Source organism: Lynx rufus, unplaced genomic scaffold (genome assembly GCF_022079265.1).
Source record: "Lynx rufus isolate CCGP_SWC_20201006 ecotype Redwood Valley unplaced genomic scaffold, mLynRuf1.p SCAF_10, whole genome shotgun sequence".
In the NCBI taxonomy this organism is placed as follows: domain Eukaryota; kingdom Metazoa; phylum Chordata; class Mammalia; order Carnivora; family Felidae; genus Lynx; species Lynx rufus.
Window position 1 is genome coordinate 10,500,598 of NW_025814824.1, and position 9,212 is coordinate 10,509,809.

General features: G+C 50.8%; 1 protein-coding gene across 1 annotated transcript in view; it reads right to left on the minus strand.

The window, feature by feature from the left end:
* Positions 1–8,771, minus strand: part of KANK1 (KN motif and ankyrin repeat domains 1) — a 212,188-nt gene extending 203,417 nt beyond the window's left edge. The window contains exon 1 of the mRNA XM_047101577.1: positions 7,833–8,771. The gene's annotated coding sequence lies outside the window, so the exon portion shown is untranslated. The remainder of the gene's footprint in view (positions 1–7,832) is intronic.
* Positions 8,772–9,212: the final 441 nt, after the last annotated feature.

Consider the following 9,212-nt stretch of genomic DNA (forward strand, 5'->3'; position numbering starts at 1 on the left):
CCCCCTCCCCATTGCCTTGATTTTTCTCCCACTACACCCCCTCCGCTCCTCCTCCGAACTAGGTGGTTAACACAAGAGCACATCAGCTCATGAAACTATTTGTGAGTAAATGCTGACATCACAAAATGAACCCAAGTCTTGACTGTATCGATTCCAGGGGCCATTTGCCTGTGGTTTCTTTCCTTGGGGCCAATTTAGATGATTTAAAAGAAAACTATTTTTAAAACTGCACTCCTCTTTTGTTCTACCACCTTTCCCCCCAAAACACACACACAGACAGAACTCACTTTTGCTGAGGTGGAGCCTCAACTAGAGTTTCACAAAGTGCGCTAAAGCATCCTTGTGCCCCCAGGGGGAAAAACGCATCCCTCCAGAGTGTCTTCAAAGGAGGCCACCATTCTGCCAATGGCCTGAGGCTCTCTTGCATCTTTAGACACTAATCCCACCACAAGACAGCCCCTACTATTAACAGCCCCAAATCTATTAAAAAAGAAGCCAAGTTTCTAATTCAATCTCTACCTTGGGAAAACCTCACCTTAACAGGAGAGAGGGAGGCTGAGGGAAGGTGAAATGAAAAGTGCTCATGGGGATGGGGTTTCTTTGGGGGGTGATGAAAACTGTTCTGGAATTAGTGATAACGGTAGAACTTGGTGAATATACTAAATAAAAACCACGGAACTGTACATTTTTTTTAAAAGAGTGTATTTATGGCCTGCTTATTAGATCTCGATTTTTTTTTTAAATAACTAAAACATGGGAGTGCCCCACTTTTTACTAGAGAAGGTTGGATGAAATGAGCAATTAGTAGATGAACAGCTAAGCACCACCTAAGAATCAAACTGACTAAATCCGTGAATTAAAGACGAAACAGGTCCTGATTTCCATCCAACTCAGAGGTGCCAGGAGGGGTGGGGATGGGGGGGCGGAATGGAGGCGGGACAAGAAACTGCACAATTACACGTTTGGAGGATTACCCCTCCTTGTTCGTTGGGTTCTCCTGCAGATAGATTTCATTAATTAATTCGACGAGACGAACCTTGTAGAGAGGAGGTGCAGGCAGCGAGCGCTGGGGGACGCCACAGATTGTTTTTAACGCTAACTCGGCCCAAGCCGTCACCCATCACCCCGGGGCAGCTCGGCTCCCACTAACCCGCAGGACCCACCACCAGGAGCTGTCTCCCAAAGTTCCCCGGGAACCCAGATGGGGGGTGCGGGGGAGAGTGGGCAAGGGGTGGTGGCTGCCCAGAGCGCAGGATGCGCGGGTTTGCTCAAGCGGCCGGGGAGAGGGGGCGTCGGGGACCAACTCCGCTCGCACCCTCCCTGACCTGACGCCCCGGATCGCCCAGGAGCCCGCGCCGCGCTGGCCAGGGTCCGGCCCCGGCGGCCCCGGGCTCTCCCGCCCTTCCCCCACCTCCCGACCCCTCCGACCCCGGCCGGAGCCATCTCGGAGTCGGCTGAGCGCGGCCGAGACCACCTGCCGCTCTGGGATACACAGAGAAAAGGGTCCACCGCCACTCCCCCTGCGGAGCGGAACCGCGAACTTCACACGCTGACGCCGCGGGGAGGGTCCCGCACCCCGTCCCGGGCTCGCACAGGACCCGAGGGTACCCCAGCGCCGTGCGTCCGCACCCTCCCGTCCCCGTCCCGGACTTCCCCGCTGCCCCGACCGACCGAGCCCCCCCCCCCCAACCGCGGCCGCAGCGCGCGCCAAAGCCGGGCGGCCGCGCAGCCCCAGCCACCCTCTCGGACCCCGTCCCTAGGCCCGCCCCAGGGCCGCGGGGGGAGGCAGGGCGAGCGCGAGCCCGCGGGGCTGCCCTCCACCCCCGCCGCCGCCGGGCGCCCCGGGGCGCGCGCCAAGTTTGCGGGGCCGCCGCGGGGGTCAGGGCCCGCACCCCCCTCGCCCACCCGGCCGGGCACCGGGCCCCGCGCAGCGCCGGCTCACTCACCTCCAGGCGCGCTCCCCAACCTGCGGCGCCCGGCCGGCCGCGGCTCCGGGACCTCGGAGGAGGGGGCGGGGCGCGGAGGGCGGAGCCGGCGCCGGCGAGCAAGCGCCAGAATTAAACCCCGAAACGGACTGCAGCCGCCGCAGGGACGGAGGAGTCGCGGGAGGCCGGCCAGCCTCCGTCCCCAGGCGGGAAGCGACGGCGGCTGCGTCCCGGCGCGGGGCGGGAGGGAGCCCCGGGCGGCTCCGGAGACCGCCGGGGACCCCTGCCCTGCGCGGCGCTTCTTTGTACCCCGGGGACCCGGCCGGCGGGCGGGCCCCAGTGCGCCTGCGCGCCGCGGCCACTCCACTCGGCCCACGAGGCACCTTCGCGCACCTCCGCCTCACCCCTGCCCGCTGGCCCCTGTCCGGCGAGCGGCGTGCGGGGGAGCTCCCGCCTCCCGGCACGCACCTGCCGCCCACGGCTGTTTGCGCTTCTCCCGGAGGCCGCGAAGGTTCCACCCGCGGTGAAACTTGAGTCGGTTCCCACCTACCGTCCCCGACGGGGAGGGATCCCGGCTAACACCCTCCCACCCCTCCGCCCAGACCTTGCTCGGGCGCCTGCGGGTTGTTTTCTGGCCCCAGGTGAACGTGCGGGGCTCTCGCTTCCCGCAGGTGCGTGGTGAGTCCCCGGGGCGACCAGGAACCTCCCGCCGCCGAGCCCACGACCGGCCCTGCGTCCTCCGTGCGTTCGCCCCGGCTCGACTGCGGGGCAGAGTCCTCGGTGGAAAAGAAACACGCGTGTCCAGAAGCGCGCGTGTGTTCGGAGGACTCCAGAGAAGGCGCAGTGCCTGCCTCGGGGGCTGAGGGCCCACCAGGAAGTCAGACGCTCATTTCAGAGCCGTCGCAGTGGGTGCGAGAGAGACGGACGAGTGGCGATTGAGAGACCGTGACTCCAGTCTTTGAAATGAAAATGGTTTGAACAAACAGGACTGGAGAGGGCCAACTTTATGGAAACCAAGTGTTACTAACACAAAACACACATGCACACACACACAGGCATTAATGCCAGCTCCCCAGTCAGGGCTTTTAACGGGGGTAGGGCCCTCCCCCTGAGCTCAGCAGAGCATACACCCAGCGGAGCCCTACACTTGTCACGGGTATTTTTCTAAGTGGGTAAAAGTGAGAAATCATCAAACCTCAAAAGACGAAATGCGGGCCTCTGGGGCGAAGAAGCTGTGAAATCAGTGCCTCTCTATGTGTTCGGGCACAGCGCACCTGCTAATTCCTGACAGTGATGGCCCTGCCTATTAAATCTCATCAGCGCCCCTGCAGCTCATCAGGTGGCCTTTCCTTCTTCTGGGCCTCAGTTTCTTCACCTGTAGAATGGGGTGAATGGGTTCAGTAGATCTTCTCCACCCTGTCTCTGCCTAACGTCCATAATTCTATGAAAAGAATCCTCGTCACCTGGGGGACAAGTGGGGGCGCTGCATACACACGGCGCTCTCTACCCTTTGTTTTCCCTTCATTACGTTTAGTCCGTGAATACCTCTTTCACAAACCCTCAAACGTTGTCACGCCGAATCGATCAAAAGGATGGCAGGTTCTGAATCTTTTTGGTGGGTGTCTATTTGAAATTTCACTTCATTTTTAGTCATTTACCCGTTGCGATGCAACCAACATACCATAAAAGTTAAACTTTACAATATGGTGATTTGAACATATTCAAAGTTAAGCAACCATTGCCACTAATTCCAGAACACTTTGATTATTCCAATAAGAACCCCCACACTGGGCAGTCACTCCTCAGTGTCCCCGACACTGATCCCCAATCAACCTCTACTCTACTTTCTGGCTCTGTGAATTTGCCTATTCTGGGTATTTCTGGATATAAATAGAAACATACAATATGTAACCTTTGTGTGTGGCTTCCTAAAGTTTACCTAATATTTGCAGAGTTCATTCATGCTATAGCTTTTATCAATACTTTATTCCTTTTTGGGGTACCTGGGTGGCTGAGTCAGTTCGCCGTCTGACTTCAGCTCAGGTCATGATCTCATGGTTCCTGAGTTCGAGCCCCACATCAGGCTCTGTGCTCACAGCTCGGAGCCTGGAGCCTGCTTTGGATTCTGTGTCTCCTTCTCTCTCTGCCCCTCCCCTGTTCATGCTCTTTCTCTCCTCTCTCTCAAAAATAAATAAACATTAAAAAAAACTTGATTCCTTTTTACAGCTGAATGATATTCCATTGTATGGATAGGCCCACACCTTATTTATCTATTCGCCATTTGATGGACATTTCGGATTGTTTCCACCTTTTGGCTCTATGCTGCCCTGTGATCGAGGAGGGAAACTTCTTAGCTATTTGGTAACTCTATGATTAACTTTTCCAGGAACTAACAAACTTTTCCCAAGTGGCTGTACTATTTACATTCCCATCATAAGAGTTCTAGTGTCTCCAAACCCTTGCCCATAGTTGTTATTATTATTATTATGTATATATTCTAATGGGAGTGGATTGGTTTTAATTTGCATTTCCCAAATGACTAATGATGTGGAGCATCTTTCTTTTCATATCCTTATTGGCCATCTGCATATCTGCCCTGGAGAAATGTCAACTCAAATCCTTTGCCCATTTTTACATTGGGTTATGTATCTTTTTATGGTTTTTTTTAATGTTTATTTATTGTTTTGAGAGAGAAAAAAAGAGAGAGAGAGCATGGGGGAAGGGCCGAGAGGGAGACCCAGAATCCGGAGCAGGCTCCAGGCTGTCAGCGCACAGCCTGACGCGGGGCTCAGACTCACAAGCTGAGAGATCATGACCTGAACTGAAGTCTGACGCTTAACCTACTGAGCCACCCAGGGGTCCCTCACTTTATTGTTGAGTTGCAAGTGGTCTTTGCTTATATCTAATAAGTAATAGTAGTTCTTTATCAGACAGATGATTGGTAAATATTTTCTCCCATTCTGTGAGTTGTCTTTTCACTTTCCTGAGAGTGTCCTTTGAAACACATACATTTTTAATTTGATAGGGATATGTTTTTACAGCATGACATGAGCTAACACTTATGTTATAAGCTAATACTTCACAGGTTTTCAGACTGTAAAAGTAATGCATGCCCATTATCAGAAATAAACTTTGGGTGGGGCGCCTGGGTGGCTCAGTCGGTTGAGCATCCGACTTTGGCTCAGGTCATGATCTCATGGTTCATGGGTTCAAGCCCCGCATCAGGCTCTGTGCTGACAGCTCAGAACCTGGAACCTGCTTTGGATTCTGTGCCTCCCTCTTTCTCTGTCCTTCCCCCACTAGTGCTCTGTCTCTCTCTCTCTCCAAAAAATAAATAAACATTAAAAACTTTTTGAAAAAGAAAGAAACTTTGGGAAAATATAAAAAGGATAAATAAAAATTAACAATCACTTATGGCTCCGTCACCTGCATATGGTCACTGCTCAGATTGTGGCTTATTTCTTGCAGGGCCTTTTCAAACACACATTTATTTATTTGCTATCACCCCAATGACATCACACGGCCCACGCTCTGCACTTGGGGTCATGATGAGGACTCCCTGACAGCATCCCCAGGTTTAGAACTTCCTCCTTTCCCATCAAAACCAATGCTTCTGTGCCCATTCCTTCAGGTTCAGTTAAACCATCTAGTACAAAGGGGCACCTGGGTGGTTCAGTCAGTTAAGCGTCCGCCTTTGGCTCAGGTCATCATCTCATGGTTCATGGGTTCAAGCCCTGCATCGGGCTCTTTGCTGTCAACACGGGGCCAATTCAGATCCTCTGTCCCCCTCGCTGTCTGCCCCTCCTCTGTTTGCACAGGCACATGCTCTCTCTCTCTCTCTCTCTCTCTGAAAAATAAACGTTAAAAAGCTATCTAGGACATTAATAATGCACATGACCGTAAGTTACAGAAGCTTCGCAGTTAAAGGTCATCTGGCCTGGTTCTGGGATATATACCCCGTCAGACCATTTGCATAGTGGACTTTCATGTCACATAATTAGTCAGTCATCTGCCACATATTAGGGATTTTGTGCAAGTAGCAACTGCTAACTGTTTTACCTCCCTGAGCCTCAAGCTCCTTGTCTGTACAATGGAAATAATACCAACCTTGAGGGGCAGTGAGAATCAAATCTCACAGAGTGAGTTGGACCAGACTGGGCCTTGGGTATGCTGCAGGTAGGAATCTGGGACCCGTATGTCCCATGCATTCGAGCCCAATAAGGTACACGGCAGCACGGAGATGAATCAGGAAAAAGCAAGGAAGACACGCAGGCAAGAGGTCGCCAAAGTCATACTAGTCCTTTGGGACACGTTAGAATTGGGGCAGGCCCTGGGAGTGATTTCCTTTCTCACATTCTTCTTCATTTCATTTTTTTTTTTTACAATAGGTATATACCACTCTTATCGTTGAGATGGTTTTAAAGTTTTTGTTATTCTCAAATATTTTATGGGGCGCCTGGGTGGCGCAGTCGGTTAAGCGTCCGACTTCCGCCAGGTCACAATCTCACGGTCCGTGAGTTCGAGCCCCGCGTTGGGCTCTGGGCTGATGGCTCAGAGCCTGGAGCCTGTTTCTGATTCTGTGTCTCCCTCTCTCTCTGCCCCTCCCCTGTTCATGCTCTGTCTCTCTCTGTCCCAAAAATAAATAAACGTTGAAAAAAATATATTTTATAGATGTGAGGGGAAGGGTTTTGTCTGTTTTCACGCCAGAGCATTAAAGAGAAGTCCTGGTGGTAAGAATGTGTGTGTGTGTGTGTGTGTGTGTGTGTGTCCATATGTGTGTGTGTGACGGAGCGTGTGTGTGCAGTGCAAGCCTGGACACAAGTGAGACTCTCTCAAAGAAAAGGTAAACTGAGGCACAGGGTGGGGGACTGTGAAGTTGAGACAGCTGGATCCACCCATGTAGATCTTTTCCCAAGGCCGACGTCAGAGGTTCTAGATTTTACTAAGGGAAGCTATGTGTTCCTCACCCCTGCTCGGGTCTTAACTGCTGCTAAGGAGTCTTCTTTCTGAATAACGTTTATTAATATTACAAAACCCTAGTCCCTGACTCACCACCAGTGGCTCTGTGGTTCCCTCTTCCAAAATAGCACTTCGACCTCCGTCACCGGAGAAAGCTAAAATATAGCAGCAGAAGGGAACGGCCCACATTGCTGGCTCTGGCTTCTTTCCAAATCCCAAGCTCACAACTCAGACTTCACCCTTTCATTTGTCACTGACTTAGAACCATTACAAAGCTTAGAAATTAATGTAAAATAATCGAGTTGCTGACTGCATCAGAAAACATACAGTTACTACCTAAATCTACAAAGAAAAGAGGACCTAATTTATTTCAACCTATAACCAGATAGCCCCACACTCCTGGTTCCTGGAAATGAGCGTCTCAAAAGTAAAGGACTCACTGATTCATTTGCTTTAGTTATTTTGCAAAGTAACTTAGGGTTTAGTCTGCATGAGGCTGAAACACTGTACGAATACGTTTTACATATCGTTGAAGGATATAAGCCTAGTTCAGGATATTTGAGCTAAGAATAATTTTTACTCATAATTAGAATCATCAATGTATCATCGTTACTAATATAAAATATTAATACAGTACTCAAAAGGTACATGACATTCTCAGAGATTCCTAAGTAGAGGGATTATATATACAAGCTTGTCCCTGCAAACCCACTATATTTAGGACATTTACTTATTTAACAAATATTTATCGGGGACCTACTGTGCCCAAAGCACTGGGTTAAGCTTTATAAAGGACACAGAGACAAAGAATCCCAAGAAACTACCTGTAGTTTAGAGGAGTTAACACGTGTACAAAATTCACTGTCACATAAAAGGCTCTGGCTTGAAAGAGGCATGAAGTATCATTATAATCAAAACAATAGAATGTTAATAATTGATAACACTTACTGAGGGCCTCATTGTCCTGCGAGCTCGTCATGACGATTATTCACGTTGCAGAAATGAAGACAGAGCTTCAGGGAGGGTCGAGTACGTACCAGAAGCCACAATGCTTAGCGGTGGAGGGAGGATTCGAACCCAGGTCGCAGAGCTGCTGAGCCAGAATTCACCACCCATCACTTTCAGCTAGCCCAGTGTGTGCATTGTGTTGGAGGTATTTTGTTTTGTTTGTTTTTGTTTTCATCGTATTGGTGATAACTTCGCACTGAGTCATTGTCACTGAAGCATTTTCTCCCTTGGCAAGGAGCCCCTGCCCCGGTGATCTTTTGACCTCGACCTCATAGCACCATTCTCTAACCTGGTAGTTTTCGAAACAACCCGGCGGTCCTTTGAGCCTCGGTGACTTTTCATCGAACAGACCTTCAGTGGAGGATAAACATGAAGGTTCTCTGAACACAGCTGAACAGGGAGGGCATCTTCTGTGGGCTCCAGGGGCATGGGGGGTTGGTGGGTTGGGAAGGAGGCTGCCCCACATTCAGTGGAGGCTTAGCACAGCTGAAACCCAGTAAGGAACACTGATGTCAATCCAACCTCGGTCTTGTCACTAAAGAAGCGTTCACTTTCCCTGCACTGGCAGGGCTGCATCTAGTTCAACAGATGGATGGGCGTGAACCTGATGAGGTCTTAGAGTTGGTCGTACTGAATGTTCCTTGTGACATGAAGAGCAGCTTCCTTTAATCGGGAGTTATCTTGTAAAGGTCAAAGATGACTTCCTGACCTGGTGGTCCACACCTGGTCAGGAAGGTTGGGAAAGTCAAACGCTGAGCACCAGAACCGACCGAGGTGGAAAAATGGTGGCTCTTGCTGGAAGGGATCTGGTTACATAAGAGCCTTTTAACGAATGCCTTATTCAAAAGATTCCTGGTATGTGTAACATGGCAGTAAGGTTCAACAAAGAAGGGCTTAGTCAACTTGTTTCTTCCGGCCACAATGGTGGAGTCTGACAAAGCCCAGCCAGAGGAGGGGAGGAGAATGCTGGGGAGGGGGCGGGGAGGGGAGGGGAGGCAGTCACACAGAGTTGGTGGACAATGGCTTTAGTTCAGGGATACCCTCCCTGAAATCCTGCTTTGAGACCTGAAGTCAAGGCAAGGATTTTTTTTTCCCCTAAGGTTTTCTTGTTTACTGTCCTTCCTGTTTCTCTCCAGGAAACACAGAGAACTCTAGAAAGCTATTATTATTATCCTAACAAAGAAACTAACCCAATTCCTTTGCACCTTCTGTCTCAGGTCAGCCTAAAGGGCACTTCACTTACCTAATCAATGCAAGGGCTTGCTGTCTGTGGTAGTCTGTGTGCCTTGGCTGACTTGTCCCCTCCGTGTGGTCGGTCTT